Raw genomic sequence first — 14,812 nt, forward strand, 5'->3', positions numbered from 1 at the left:
CAAAGCTTGAATATACATCTTCCTCACTTGATGATGGGTCACTCATATACTGCTGTTGTCATATGCAAAAAAATCATACAGTTATGATGCAGGCACTCTTGTGGATAAGGATTGTTGCTGTTGATGATATCAAGAAGTTTTGTCAAATGAGCTTGAGCTCAAGATACATAATGCTGATACATGGATGACTACTCAAAGTTGCTTTATTGGAGACATGGTGATGAGTTCTTATCTATATGATGATAGGTTTATACTTACATATGTTAATTGATGCAGATGTTCCCAAGTAATGATACTTGGATCATGTAGAGCTTGATGAAATGGCTATGGTGGTTTCACACATGATACAATGTGAATGACTCTGAATTCTGTTCAAAGGGATAAATTGATGCAGACATACCCTGTTATAGGTTGATGACCTATTCTCTACAGGACATTTACAGGTTGCTGATATGGAAATTTGTGTACGCGTGTTGTTTAAAGGATATCCGCGTGCATACGCCGTTTTACAAGGGGATAGTCGCGTATATGGTGTACGCGTTTTGCGTAAGGTATATCCGCGTATATACGCTTGTTTACATGGATGCAGACGCGTATATGGAGTTTTGAAGGAAATCAGCAGGGACAGATGTTGGTTGCAGAAAGTCTGATATGGGTCTGACAGAGATCATCTGGCACAGGTTCAGGGGGAGCAGATAATCTTCCAATGATGCATTGTTGGCATTATCTTAAAGCTTTTGGTTCTAGTTCACATTTGGTGTTGATTTCAGGAGGAACAAAGGCGAAAGGAGAACAGAAGGATCTCTTGATTGCTGATCTGAATGGTGATTATCAGATGCTGCTGGTGACTTTCATAAGTCTTGGTCTAGTTATTTCGTCTCTATGTCATATATCTCTTTTGTGGTATCTCTTTCTTGGTGTCAAGGTCATGTAACGGCCTATTTTGGTTTCCCCACTATGCCTGGGATGATTGATGCAATGTGATTGGTTGTCATATGTAAATTTTTGATGTATTCCCCACTTGGTTGGGTGGATGAGTCAATTTTTGTATATCCTCACTTAGTTGAGAGATGGATGTATGTATGAGTCCTAAGTGATAGGAAGGTCTTTATGATGTATAGTGTCATGTTCTTCTTGAAGAACATCTTTTGCAGATCTTGCCTACAGTCAGGAAGAGCATGTACAACACACTTCAGCGGTACAGAGATTCAGCATGTACTCAGGGGGAGCATGAACAGATTGGTACACCTTGGCATATACAAAGGGGAGACTATTCAGAGATTTCAGCAGGTACTCAGGGGGAGTATGGACAGTGGAATGATTCAGCAAAAGAAAGAATATCTTGGCCCACCCTTGCCCTTGATGTCAAAGGGGAGAGTGGATTTGTGTTATTGCCATCAAGTACCAAAGGGGGAGATTGTTGGCATTATGATGCATGTGTTGTACTTGATGGCAACCCTCTCATAGAAGAATATCTCACTTATGTATAACTGGATGAATCTTCAGAAGAGATATCAGATGTGACTGATGGAGGACAGCTCAAAGGAATCAGATGCTAATTCTAAGTGTGACAAGTTAGCTTTGCCATCAAGTCCAAAGGGGGAGATTGTTGGCATTATGAGATAAGTGTTGTCCTTGATGGCAAACCTCACTGATGAAAAATCATAGTACAGAAGGTCAGCAGCAAGGAATTGATGATCAGACTATAAGAAGAAGAGAAAGTTCATACACGCAGGTTCGTTAAGCCCAAGTCGCGTGTACACGCAGGTTGGCTTCAGCAAAAGCGCGTGTATGTGGAAAAGTACCTTTGGTCCATGGCGGTTAGTCCTTGGAAGTTGTGCCTATGGTTTCGGACCATTGTGTCTCGACGGGCGTGTCGATCCCTAGTTTTGAAGTTGATGGTATTGTGTTACTATGGTTTTGGCTCTTGGTATTGAACAAGGCCTAAGGCTATATAAGGAGAAGGAAATCATTAGGCAAGTGCATCTGAAATGTCTTGAATATCTGATGAAGCATTAGATCCAGTATGCAGGTTATGGGTTGATGATGCATTGCTTGATCTGAGCTAAGGAGAGATCTCATCGGTTGATGGAGAACTAGATCTAAGGAGAGATCGGGATCAAATGGTTTGAAATGAACTATCTTTATGATGCTTATTCTAGATCTACATACTGACGCATGTATAGTTCTATAAGTGTTATGAGTATGACTGATGTCTGGTACAGCTGCAAGTTGATAGAAATTATTTTTAGATCTGTACGCGGGTTGGCTTTGATAAAAGCGCGTATACACGCGGGTTTGATTCATCGAAGTAGCGTATACATTGTAAATCTTAATATTTGAAGTTGCAGATGGATCTGATGGTTATTACAGAGTTCTGTGTCTGCTCTGTGTTCTGGTGACTGTTGTTAACAGGGTTTCAGTGATTCAGAGTTTGATGATTGTTTTGAGCTTCAATGATAGTTATGGGTCCAGTATGAAAATTGGATGAAAAGTGGCCTTACAGATTATGTGTTGTGCTTCAGTGTATCCAGTCTGAAAATTGATGAAACGTGGTACCTGGAGGTGAGAAGATTGTAGGCAAGCACCTACGTACTAGTATCTAAGCTAGTACAAAAGCTAAAGGAGATCTTTGGAGCATTGTAGCAGGTAGCAGCCTGCGTACTAGTAAATGGATCGGCTAGTACAAGAGCAAAGGGGGTTGTAGCTCCCGTACTGGTATAAGACTGCACCAGTACAAATATTGTAAAAGGATTTTCTTATTAAGAAGAAGATTGAGATGACTTGCAGCAGGTGGTTTTCACCCACATTGGGTTTCCACCTTATATCTTTGTGTTCATGTGTGTGGCTCTTGTGTGATGTTCTGTTCTGTTATTCTGCACCTGTTTACTGTTAATATGCTTAATAATGATCTGATGCATTTACTGAAGATTAAGCTAACTGAATTATAAGATCTCTGGATATACGCGAGTTTCATTAGATACAGTAGCGTGTACACGCGGGTTCACTAAATTGAAGTAGCGTATATGTTTCTGAGTATGAAATTAAAAGTTTGATTGATCTGATAATACTGATTCACCCCCCCTCTCAGTATTATTTCCAACAATTGGTATCAGAGCAGGTCCTTTGGTAGAAGCTTGATCGCTTGAAGGAGATCCGTGGAACAATGGGAAAGAAGCTTAAGAAGAAGGCTCATAAGAAGAAGAAGACATCTCAGGAGGACTATGACAGTGGGAGAGTTGATTGGGGATTAGGTATAAGAAGTTCTTCAGATTCAGAATCAGATTCAGAATCATTATCAGGTATGAATGTGTTATCCTCTGATGTTCCTGCTATATTTCCTTGTGAAAGTAATGGAAGTGATAGTGAAACTACTGAACATGCTTTTATGGGTGAGCAAGAAAAGTATCAAATAGAGGCAGTATTTAGAAGGCTTACAGACAAAGTTAAAGATCAACAAGATCTATTGAACAAAAGGGAATATGCTTTCAAGGAAGAAGTTACCAAACTAAAGGCCCAACTAGAAGAAGGAAACAAGGTAAGAAAGCTACTCAAGGACAAGGAAGACCAATGTCAAAAATTGCAGCATGAAGTGACATCATTAAGAAAACAAGTCAACGAAAGAAGCACAACCATCAAGAAACTCAAAGATAGATCCAGCTACTATGAAAATCTTGAAGCTACAATCCTCTCACTAAAAGGAGATCTTGAAGAATCAAAGAAGCAGAATACAGATCTACTCCAAGCTATTGCAAAACAAGAAATCGAAGCCACCAGCTTAAAATCTCAACTAGAATGTGCCTTCCGAGTTCGTCAAATGCAGCAGGATGTGAATGAAGAACAAGAAAAGGAGATTCTCAAACTAAGGGAACAAATGGAAGAAGGAAGGAAAAGTGAAGAAGATTTGAAAAAGCAATCTCTTGAAAAGGAAGAACAGCTTCAGGTTGAGGTAAATATCTTGAAAGGTAAACTAGAAGAAAAGGATAAGCTTTTACGATTTCAAGATAGTTCTAAAGTCTTGGATGATATTCTTAGTAGTCAAAGGTCTCCTGCTATAAAGACCGGTCTTGGTTTTCATGAATCTGTTGAAGGTGAATCTAGTTCACAAGGTGAGGCAAGGAACTCTAAAGAGAAATCCAAAATGATCAACAAGGAGATGAAAGGTCAACCAAGGAAAGAAAGTCTTCAAAGAAAATCTTTTACTCCTCCTATGAATAATGTTGAATGTTATAATCTTGGACATATTGCAGCTAGATGTAAAAGAAGAAGAGTTCAAGACCATTATGCAGACAAGTCATCTCAATCAAGGTACTTTAATGGATATTGCTTTGCTTGCAATATGTATGGTCACAAAGCTTCTGATTGCTACAGGAGAAATATGAAACATGTAAGATGTTATGCATGTAACAAGCTTGGACATATAGCAAAGGAATGCAGGAACAAAGGATGGACATCACATCAAAAGAAGAAAACCTCATCACACTTGAAGATATGGAGGAAGAAGGAAGTACAGTCAGCACAATGTACTGAGACACAGCACAGCACAGACATATCAGACTCAGGGGGAGCTGAAAGTGTAAAACTTCAGCGTTCTGAATCCCATACGCAAGTTCCTTAAAGGGAAGTCGCGTATATACGCGAGTTCGACACTGAAAAGTCGCGTATATGTCAGTCTGAAGAAAAGCAGTGGGAACAGGATCAGAAAAAGGATCTGATATGATTCAGTCCATTATTTGCTCTATTGGTTAATAGCTTCAGTCTGCTGAGGATGTGTGGAAATGTTTTGTTACTTGTATGATGTCTAGAAGTGTTTTAATCCTAACTTGAGGATGATGATGTTTTGATGCTTGTGCATGATCAGATCTAACAGATGGCACTGGTTGAGGGGGAGCATATGCCTTTAGTAATTCACTGTTGGCATTATGGTTAATAATCCTTGGTGATGATTCTTATATGGCTAAATGATATATCTTGCTATGATGTGGTTGTGAGTTGTCTATGATAAAATCTCATATGATTCTTGGGGTTACATAGTTGATGTTCAGATCAGATTTATGGATGATTCTTTGATGATGCATATATGGTGCTTACATGGTGATCTTCATAAGGACAAGAAGAAGTACAAAGCTTGAATATACATCTTCCTCACTTGATGATGGGTCACTCATATACTGCTGTTGTCATATGCATAAAAATCATACAGTTATGATGCAGGCACTCTTGTGGATAAGGATTGTTGCTGTTGATGATATCAAGAAGTTTTGTCAAATGAGCTTGAGCTCAAGATACATAATGCTGATACATGGATGACTACTCGAAGTTGCTTTATTGGAGACATGGTGATGAGTTCTTATCTATATGATGATAGGTTTATACTTACATATGTTAATTGATGCAGATGTTCCCAAGTAATGATACTTGGATCATGTAGAGCTTGATGAAATGGCTATGGTGGTTTCACACATGATACAATGTGAATGACTCTGAATTCTGTTCAAAGGGATAAATTGATGCAGACATACCCTGTTATAGGTTGATGACCCATTCTCTACAGGACATTTACAGGTTGCTGATATGGAAATTTGTGTACGCGTGTTGTTTAAAGGATATCCGCGTGCATACGCCGTTTTACAAGGGGATAGTCGCGTATATGGTGTACGCGTTTGGCGTAAGGGATATCCGCGTATATACGCTTGTTTACATGGATGCAGACGCGTATATGGAGTTTTAAAGGAAATCAGCAGGGACAGATGTTGGTTGCAGAAAGTCTGATATAGGTCTGACAGAGATCATCTGGCACAGGTTCAGGGGGAGCAGATAATCTTCCAATGATGCATTATTGGCATTATCTTAAAGCTTTTGGTTCTAGTTCACATTTGGTGTTGATTTCAGGAGGAACAAAGGCGAAAGGAGAACAGAAGGATCTCTTGATTGCTGATCTGAATGGTGATTATCAGATGCTGCTGGTGACTTTCATAAGTCTTGGTCTAGTTATTTCGTCTCTATGTCATATATCTCTTTTGTGGTATCTCTTTCTTGGTGTCAAGGTCATGTAACGGCCTATTTTGGTTTCCCCACTATGCCTGGGATGATTGATGCAATGTGATTGGTTGTCATATGTAAATTTTGATGTATTCCCACTTGGTTGGGTGGATGAGTCAATTTTTGTATATCCTCACTTAGTTGAGAGATGGATGTATGTATGAGTCCTAAGTGATAGGAAGGTCCTTTATGATGTATAGAGTCATGTTCTTCTTGAAGAACATCTTTTGCAGATCTTGCCTACAGTCAGGAAGAGCATGTACAACACACTTCAGCGGTACAGAGATTCAGCATGTACTCAGGGGGAGCATGAACAGATTGGTACACCTTGGCATATACAAAGGGGGAGACTATTAAGAGATTTCAGCAGGTACTCAGGGGGAGTATGGACAGTGGAATGATTCAGCAAAAGAAGAGAATATCTTGGCCCACCCTTTGCCCTTGATGTCAAAGGGGGAGAGTGATTTGGTGTTATTGCCATCAAGTCCAAAGGGGGAGATTGTTGGCATTATGATGCATGTGTTGTACTTGATGGCAACCCTCTCATAGAAGAATATCTCACTTATGTATAACTCGGTGAATCTTCAGAAGAGATATCAGATGTGACTGATGGAGGATAGCTCAAAGGAATCAGATGCTAATTCTAAGTGTGACAAGTTAGCTTTGCCATCAAGTCCAAAGGGGGAGATTGTTGGCATTATGAGATAAGTGTTGTCCTTGATGGCAAACCTCACTGATGACAAATCATAGTACAGAAGGTCAGCAACAAGGAATTGATGATCAGACTATAAGAAGAAGAGAAAGTTCATACACGCAGGTTCGTTAAGCCCAAGTCGCGTGTACACGCAGGTTGGCTTCAGCAAAAGCGCGTGTATGTGGAAAAGTACCTTTGGTCCATGGCGGTTAGTCCTTGGAAGTTGTGCCTATGGTTTCGGACCATTGTGTCTCGACGGGCGTGTCGATCCCTAGTTTTTGAAGTTGATGGTATTGTGTTACTATGGTTTTGGCTCTTGGTATTGAGCAAGGCCTAAGGCTATATAAGGAGAAGGAAATCATTAGGCAAGTGTATCTGAAATGTCTTGAATATCTGATGAAGCATTAGATCCAGTATGCAGATTATGGGTTGATGATGCGTTGATGGAGAACTAGATCTAAGGAGAGATCGGGATCAAATGGTTTGAAATGAACTATCTTTATGATGCTTATTCTAGATCTACATACTGACGCATGTATAGTTCTATAAGTGTTATGAGTATGACTGATGTCTGGTACAGCTGCAAGTTGATAGAAATTATTTTTAGATCTGTACGCGGGTTGGCTTTGATAAAAGCGCGTATACACGCGGGTTTGATTCATCGAAGTAGCGTATACATTGTAAATCTTAATATTTGAAGTTGCAGATGGATCTGATGGTTATTACAGAGTTCTGTGTCTGCTCTGTGTTCTGGTGACTGTTGTTAACAGGGTTTCAGTGATTCAGAGTTTGATGATTGTTTTGAGCTTCAATGATAGTTATGGGTCCAGTATGAAAATTGGATGAAAAGTGGCCTTACAGATTATGTGTTGTGCTTCAGTGTATCCAGTCTGAAAATTGATGAAACGTGGTACCTGGAGGTGAGAAGATTGTAGGCAAGCACCTACGTACTAGTATCTAAGCTAGTACAAAAGCTAAAGGAGATCTTTGGAGCATTGTAGCAGGTAGCAGCCTGCGTACTAGTAAATGGATCGGCTAGTACAAGAGCAAAGGGGGTTGTAGCTCCCGTACTGGTATAAGACTGCACCAGTACAAATATTGTAAAAGGATTTTCTTATTAAGAAGAAGATTGAGATGACTTGCAGCAGGTGGTTTTCACCCACATTGGGTTTCCACCTTATATCTTTGTGTTCATGTGTGTGGCTCTTGTGTGATGTTCTGTTCTGTTATTCTGCACCTGTTTACTGTTAATATGCTTAATAATGATCTGATGCATTTACTGAAGATTAAGCTAACTGAATTATAAGATCTCTGGATATACGTGAGTTTCATTAGATACAGTAGCGTGTACACGCGGGTTCACTAAATTGAAGTAGCGTATATGTTTCTGAGTATGAAATTAAAAGTTTGATTGATCTGATAATACTGATTCACCCCCCCTCTCAGTATTATTTCCAACACTTTTGGTATCCTCCATCTTCTCTTACTTCCATCAATGGTGTCTTCATAGGGGTGATCTTTAATGACTTTTCTTCAGCCCTGTTAGAGTCAGTATTTGCATACTGCCATCAGTGATCAAAACTCCTCTTTTCATATTCATATTAGGGTCTCGATCAAAATTTTTTGTCATTCCGCATAGGTCCTCATTAAAAAAATTACTCATTGATGGTAGCCCTAGTAAAAAAAACCTCACTCTCCCTCAAAAATCAATACTTTCTAGCTCACCTTCATGTCTTACTGAGCATACATCAATCATAAAAGCTCATTTTATCATGTCTTTATGTTAGTCAAGTCAACATGGAGTCTAGTCATTCAAGGTCCCATTAGGTCACTAGGTTTCATTTTCCAAGGTTCAATAATACACCATTTCACTGCATAAGGCCAACAAAAAAGTATGAGAGTAAGAAAAATAATGTCCCTTTTTCATTTAAAGAGGATTTGCAAACATGTAACTATGGTTTCCCAAGCTCTAATTTTCATTCCAAAGTATGAGTTTTATTTCAGATTGTAATTTTATTCCAAAAAACAAAGATGTAATATTATTTTTTAATTTATGTAATTTTATGTTCATTATATGTAATAAGTACTATTCCTAAGTTGTTAACTCAAACTCTATGTGCCAACTTCATCCAAGCAAATTCAAATGTAAAGAGTGCCAAACTCCAACATCATCAATCTGCAAAGAAGAAAATCAGAGTGTAAAGGGTAATTAGCAAAGTTTTCAAAAGGTGAATTGAAACATTAGAAAGTGGGTTTTAAAGTTGAAAAATAAAATTCACTCAAGTATAAGAGCCTTCATAACATCAAACTCAACTTCATTTGTCTCCTACCATCGATTGAGCAAACCCCAAGAGAGCATTTCTCAAGATTCTGGGCAAATTTGAAAAAACAGAGTAGGCGCTGCACACTTCCTTCAGGCGCTACGCACTCCCTTAAGGTGTTGTGCACTTACCAGGCACTACACACTTCCTTTTGGCACTATGCACTTCCTACAGGCGCTACGCACTTGCCAGAGAAAGGGCACACTTCCTTGTGGCGCTGCGCATTTGTCCAGGAAAGCCAAAATCGCCTCCAAAGCTCCACCAAACTTGTATTCAACCTCCAACAAGTAAGTAACAACTAAATATAGCATTCTTATTCCTCCTAAAGTCACTCTTATGGTGTTTTGAAAGTTTATTAAAGATTTGGTGTTTTTCTCACATCAAAACCCTAGTATCTCCCTCAAAACCACAATTGCACTCTCAATTCCAAAATTTCAACTCCCCCACACTTTCATACACTCCCCTACACTTTCATACACTCCTCTACACTTTCATTACCTTTCCCTAAACCCTTTATCCCAATAATACATAACCTTTATCCCAAAACCCTAAGCCCTAGGTGCGACAACTACCTACGCTCCCAACCCCCAACCTGTAAATAATTTCCCCATCCTAAATTCCATCATGTTACTACTCCCTATCCCCTCCCCTATTTCATAAATCCCTAGCACCATCTCCCTCAATTTCCCTTTCCCATTCCTTATTCCTAAAAACCACATTCCACCAACATCATACCTCCCTAGTGTTTTGACATTAAGACACTATGCCAAAATGCAAGGGCAAAGCTCAAGGCAACAAAGACAAAGATTGAAGCCCTAACTCACTAAGAAGAGAAGAAGAAACTTGATATACTTGTATAGGCTTCACTCCAAGCCTAGCCACACCAACATCAGACACTTCACCAATTTTGAATCATTTCGGCTCATTTTTTAGTTTTTGTCTTTTCTGTGTGTTTTTGGACAATTTTGTATCAACGACATGGTCAAACGCGCAACGTCTTAGGCACTATGCACTTTTTTGGGGAACTTTTTGAGCAAATGGAGACCACCACTGGTTGCAAAATGACAAATACATCGAAGAAAACCATGTTTCTAGCCTTAGTTTGCAAAACTAGTAGGTGAAAAGGGCAAAAAACAAGCAAAAAATCATGTTTCTGCCTCAATTTTGACCTAGGCGCTACACACAGACTAGTCTTGGGAGAATCAAATTTTGGAGGATCAAATCAAGTCCATTTTGGAAACTAAAGGAAGATTTTGAAACTAGATAGGACAATATTTCCAATGAGCTATCCAGGGCTCAATTTGGACACCTGGAAGGCAATCAAAATCAGCCTGCAAGATGGAGGGCGCACTTGATAAAATATGGTGCACTTGACCAGTTGCCTGATTTTTCGTTGTTTTTCTCGAAATTTGATTTTTATCCTTGGAAATCAAATTTTTACTGATGTAATTGATGTTGTAAATGTAATAATGATTTGGATAAGTTACCAAGGGGTAGATTCATCAAGTAAAAGTTATCATCAAGTCAAATGAATCAGTTTCAATGTAATTAGGGAGGAGTCACTCAGAGCTCCCTACACTCTAGGTATCAGTTCAGATTTTTGTGGATCTCTTCCTCAACTCAGGGATTCGACCCCTGAGGATGAGAGAAGGTTGTTTTGATGTCTATATCTTCCCTTTCTTCACTCTTTTCAGAGGTTGGACTCAGTTGGATGTTGTGCTAGTGATCAGAGACACTATTGTATCAGAATTTGACCACTTTTAATAGATGGGTTGCAACTATTTCTTTGGGATACATATGGTATGGATGTTTAGCATTGTTTCTTATTTGTTATCATTTGTATGAATTTTTGTAAGTTCATAAACCATTTCATGTTTGTTATATGGTAATTTTCAAGTTGATAGGCAGAATACATTTTTGCTCATGCTCTGTTTTGGGAAAGTTATCATAATTTGTCCATTTTTCTTCAGTTTAGGAAGAATACATCTCATATGCTCTTCTTGACTCCTCATCAGTCTTAAACCATCTCAAAAAATCACCTTTTAAGTACTAAGCCTCCTGCCTACCTTGCCCCTTCGAATTTTTACGATCATATCTGATTTGCCCTGACTTGGCCTTTTTGATCTAATACCCTCATCCAACAATAACGCCATCAAATCAAATCAAAACAACCTTTGCACTTTATAGCTAGCCTAAAATGCTAATCCATCCAACCCTCTTGGCTGTGATTCTTTGGAGAGAGCCCTCTATGGCTTGGTAGGGCTAGCTACCAATCTTTTGGGATATTTCATGATTTTTCTTCATCTTTTGTCGTGTTTTGTGATATTTTGCAATCTTCATGACTTTTCGCCGCCTTTCTTCATCTTTTGTAATCTTTTGTCATCTTTTGTCATCTTTTGTCATCTTTCGTCATCTTTCACAATCTTTCATCATCTTTCATGAATTTTTAGGATCATTTGTGATATTTTCAAGATCTTTCATCATCTTTCGTGATCTTTCATCATCTGTCATGATTTTATGTCATATTTCGCAAATTTTCGTCATCTTTCATCATCTTTCGTGATCCTCCATCATCTTTTGTTATTTTTCGTTATCTTTCACAATGTTTCGTCATATTTCAATGAATTTTGTCATCTTTCATGATCTTTAGTGGCCTTTCATGATATTTCATGATCTTTCTTCATTTTTTTGTAATATTTTGCGTTCTTTTGCGATTTTTCATCTTTCATCATCTTTTTTGATCTTTCATGATATTTCATCATCTTTTAGGATGTTTCATGATCTTTCGTGATATTCCATGTTCTTTCGTCATCTTGTGATTTTCATCTTCTTTCGCAATATTTCGTCATCTTTCGTCATCTTTTAGGATGTTCCATGGTCTTTCACAATCTTTTGTGAGTTTTCGTCATATTTTAGGATGTTTCACGGTCTTTCGTAGTCTTTCATCATCTTTCATGATCTTTCGTCATCTCTCATGATCTTTATTCATCTTTTGTGATCTTTTGTGGTCTTTCGTCATTTTTCATGATCTTTCATCATATTTTGCAATCTTTTATGATATTTCACGATCATTCGTCATCTTTCAGATCCTTTGTCATCTTTCATGATTTTTCTTCATCTTTTGTTATTTTTCAGCATCTTTTGTTATTTTTCGTCATCTTTTGCTATCTTTTATCCAATTTCAAGATCTTTTGTCATCTTTCATGATCTTTCGCTATCTTTCGTGGTATTTTGCAATCTTTCATTATATTTTGTGTTCTTTTACGATTTTTCATCATCTTTTGTGATCTTTCATGATCTTTCGCCATATTTTAGGATGTTTCATGATCTTTCATGATGTTTCGTCATCTTTCGCGAACTTTTGTCATCTTTCGCGATCTTTCGTCATGTGTCAAGATCTTTTGTCATCTTTCATGATCTTTTGTATATTTCATGATCTTTCATCATATTTTAGAACGTTTAATGATCTTAAGTCATTTTTGAGGATGTTTTAGGGTCTTTCATGATCTTTCATGAGCTTTTGTCATCTTTTAGGATGTTTGACAGTCTTTCGTAGTCTTTTGTCATCTTTCGAGATATTTTGTCATCCTTCAGGGTATTTTGTGATCATTCTTCATCTTTCGTGATCTTTCACGATCTTCTATGGTGTTTTGCAATATTTCGTCATCTTTCGTGATCTTTCATCATCTTTCGTGATCTTTTGCATTATTTCATCATCTTTTGTGATCTTTCTTCACCTTTCATGGAATTTATTGATCTTTCATCATCTTTTGCAATCTTTCGTCATCTTTCGCAGTCTTTCATGATATTTTGTTCTAAATATTTATCTTTTGTGATCTTTTGAGCTCTTTCATCATCTTTCACAATCTTTCATGATCTTTTGCGGTCTTTTTGCAATATTTCGTGTTCTTTCATTATTTTTCGCCAACTTTATTCATCTTTCATGATATTTTGCGATCTTTCATGACTTTTCATTATCTTTTGTCATATTTCATGATCTTTTGCAATATTTCGTGATTGTTCATCATCTTTCGTGATCTTTCATCTTTTGTTTCTTTCGTCACCTTTCTTGATCTTTCATCATATTTCATGATATTTTGTAATCTTTCATGATATTTCATCATCTTTTGTTAGCTTTGATGATATTTTATCATATTTTATGATATTTCATCATCTTTATTGATCTTTCATCATATTTTGTGATTTTTAGGATCATTTGCGATCTTTTTCCATCTTTCGTCATCTTTCACTATCTTTTGTCATCTTTCATCATCGTTCGGAAACCTTTCGTGAGATTTCATCATAGTTTGTCATATTTCGTGATCTTTTGCAATCTTACAGTATCTTACGCAATCTTTTAGGATGTTTCACATTTTGTCGTCATCTTTTGCGATATCTCATCAATTTTTCATGATATTTTATGGTCTTTCATGATATTTTGTGATCGTTCTTCATCTTTCGTATATTTTGTGGTCTGCGATTTTCCATCATATTTTGCGATATTTCGTGATATTTCATCATCTTTTAGGATGTTTCGTGAACTTTCATGATCTTTTATGATATTTTATAATCTTTCATAAACTTTTGTCATCTTTCATGATCTTTCGCAATCTTTCATGACCTTTGTTCATATTTTGTGATAATTTGCATTATTTACCATTTTTCATCAACTTTCATTATCTTTTGTGATCTTTCACGATCTTTCATAATATTTTAGTATGTTTCGTGATCTTTCATTACATTTCAATATCTTTCATCACATTTCGTGATCTTTCATCATCTTTCATGATTTTCCATCATCTTTCACAATTTTTCGTTCTCTTTCATGATCTTTCGTCATGTTTCAAGATCTTTTGTCATCTTTCGTTATCTTTCACGATCTTTCGCTATCTTTCATGATATTTCTTCATCTTTTGTGATATTTTTCATTCTTTTGTGATTTTAAGTCATCTATCATAATCTTTTGCAATGTTTCATGATCTTTCATTATCTTTTAGGATGTTTCACATTCTTTTGCGATCTTTCATGATCTTTCTTGATATTTCATCATCTTTTGTGATTTTTCATCATCTTTCGCAATATTTCTTCATATTTCAAAATCTTTCATCATCTTTTAGGATGTTTTTATGGTATTTCACAATATTTCATGAGCTTTCATCATAATTTAGAATGTTTCATGGTATTTCGTCATCTTTTGTGATCTTTCATCATATTTCGCGGTCTTTCTGCATCTTTCGTGATTTTTCGTTATCTTTTGTCATCTTTTCCAATCTTTCATGGTCTTTTATCAATTTTCATGATATTTCATCATCTTTATCGATATTTTATGGTCTTTCACGATCTTTCGTGATTTTTCGTTATCTTTCTTCATCTTTTGTAATCTTTCATCATCTTTCCCGATCTTTTGTCATCTTTCACGATCTTTCAACATCTTTCACGATCTTTCAACATCTTTCGTGATTTTTTAGGATCATTCGCGATCTGTCGTGATCTTTCAAGATTTTTCGTCATCTTTTGTGATATTTCATCATCCTTCATGATTTTCCATCATGTTTCGCGATTTTTTGTCATCTTTCACAATCTTTTGTCATATTTCTCGATCCTCCATCATATTTCATGATTTTTCGTCATCTTTCGCGATCTTTTGCCATGTTTCAAGATCTTTTTTCATATTTCGTGATATTTTGTGGTATTTCGTGATCTTTCATGATATTTCTTCATCTTTTATGATATTTTGCATTCTTTTGTGATTTTT

The sequence above is a fragment of the Pinus tabuliformis genome, chromosome 4_2, assembly GCF_031772625.1.
Source record: "Pinus tabuliformis cultivar Carrire ecotype Pingquan chromosome 4_2, CPIR1, whole genome shotgun sequence".
Lineage (NCBI taxonomy): Eukaryota > Viridiplantae > Streptophyta > Pinopsida > Pinales > Pinaceae > Pinus > Pinus tabuliformis.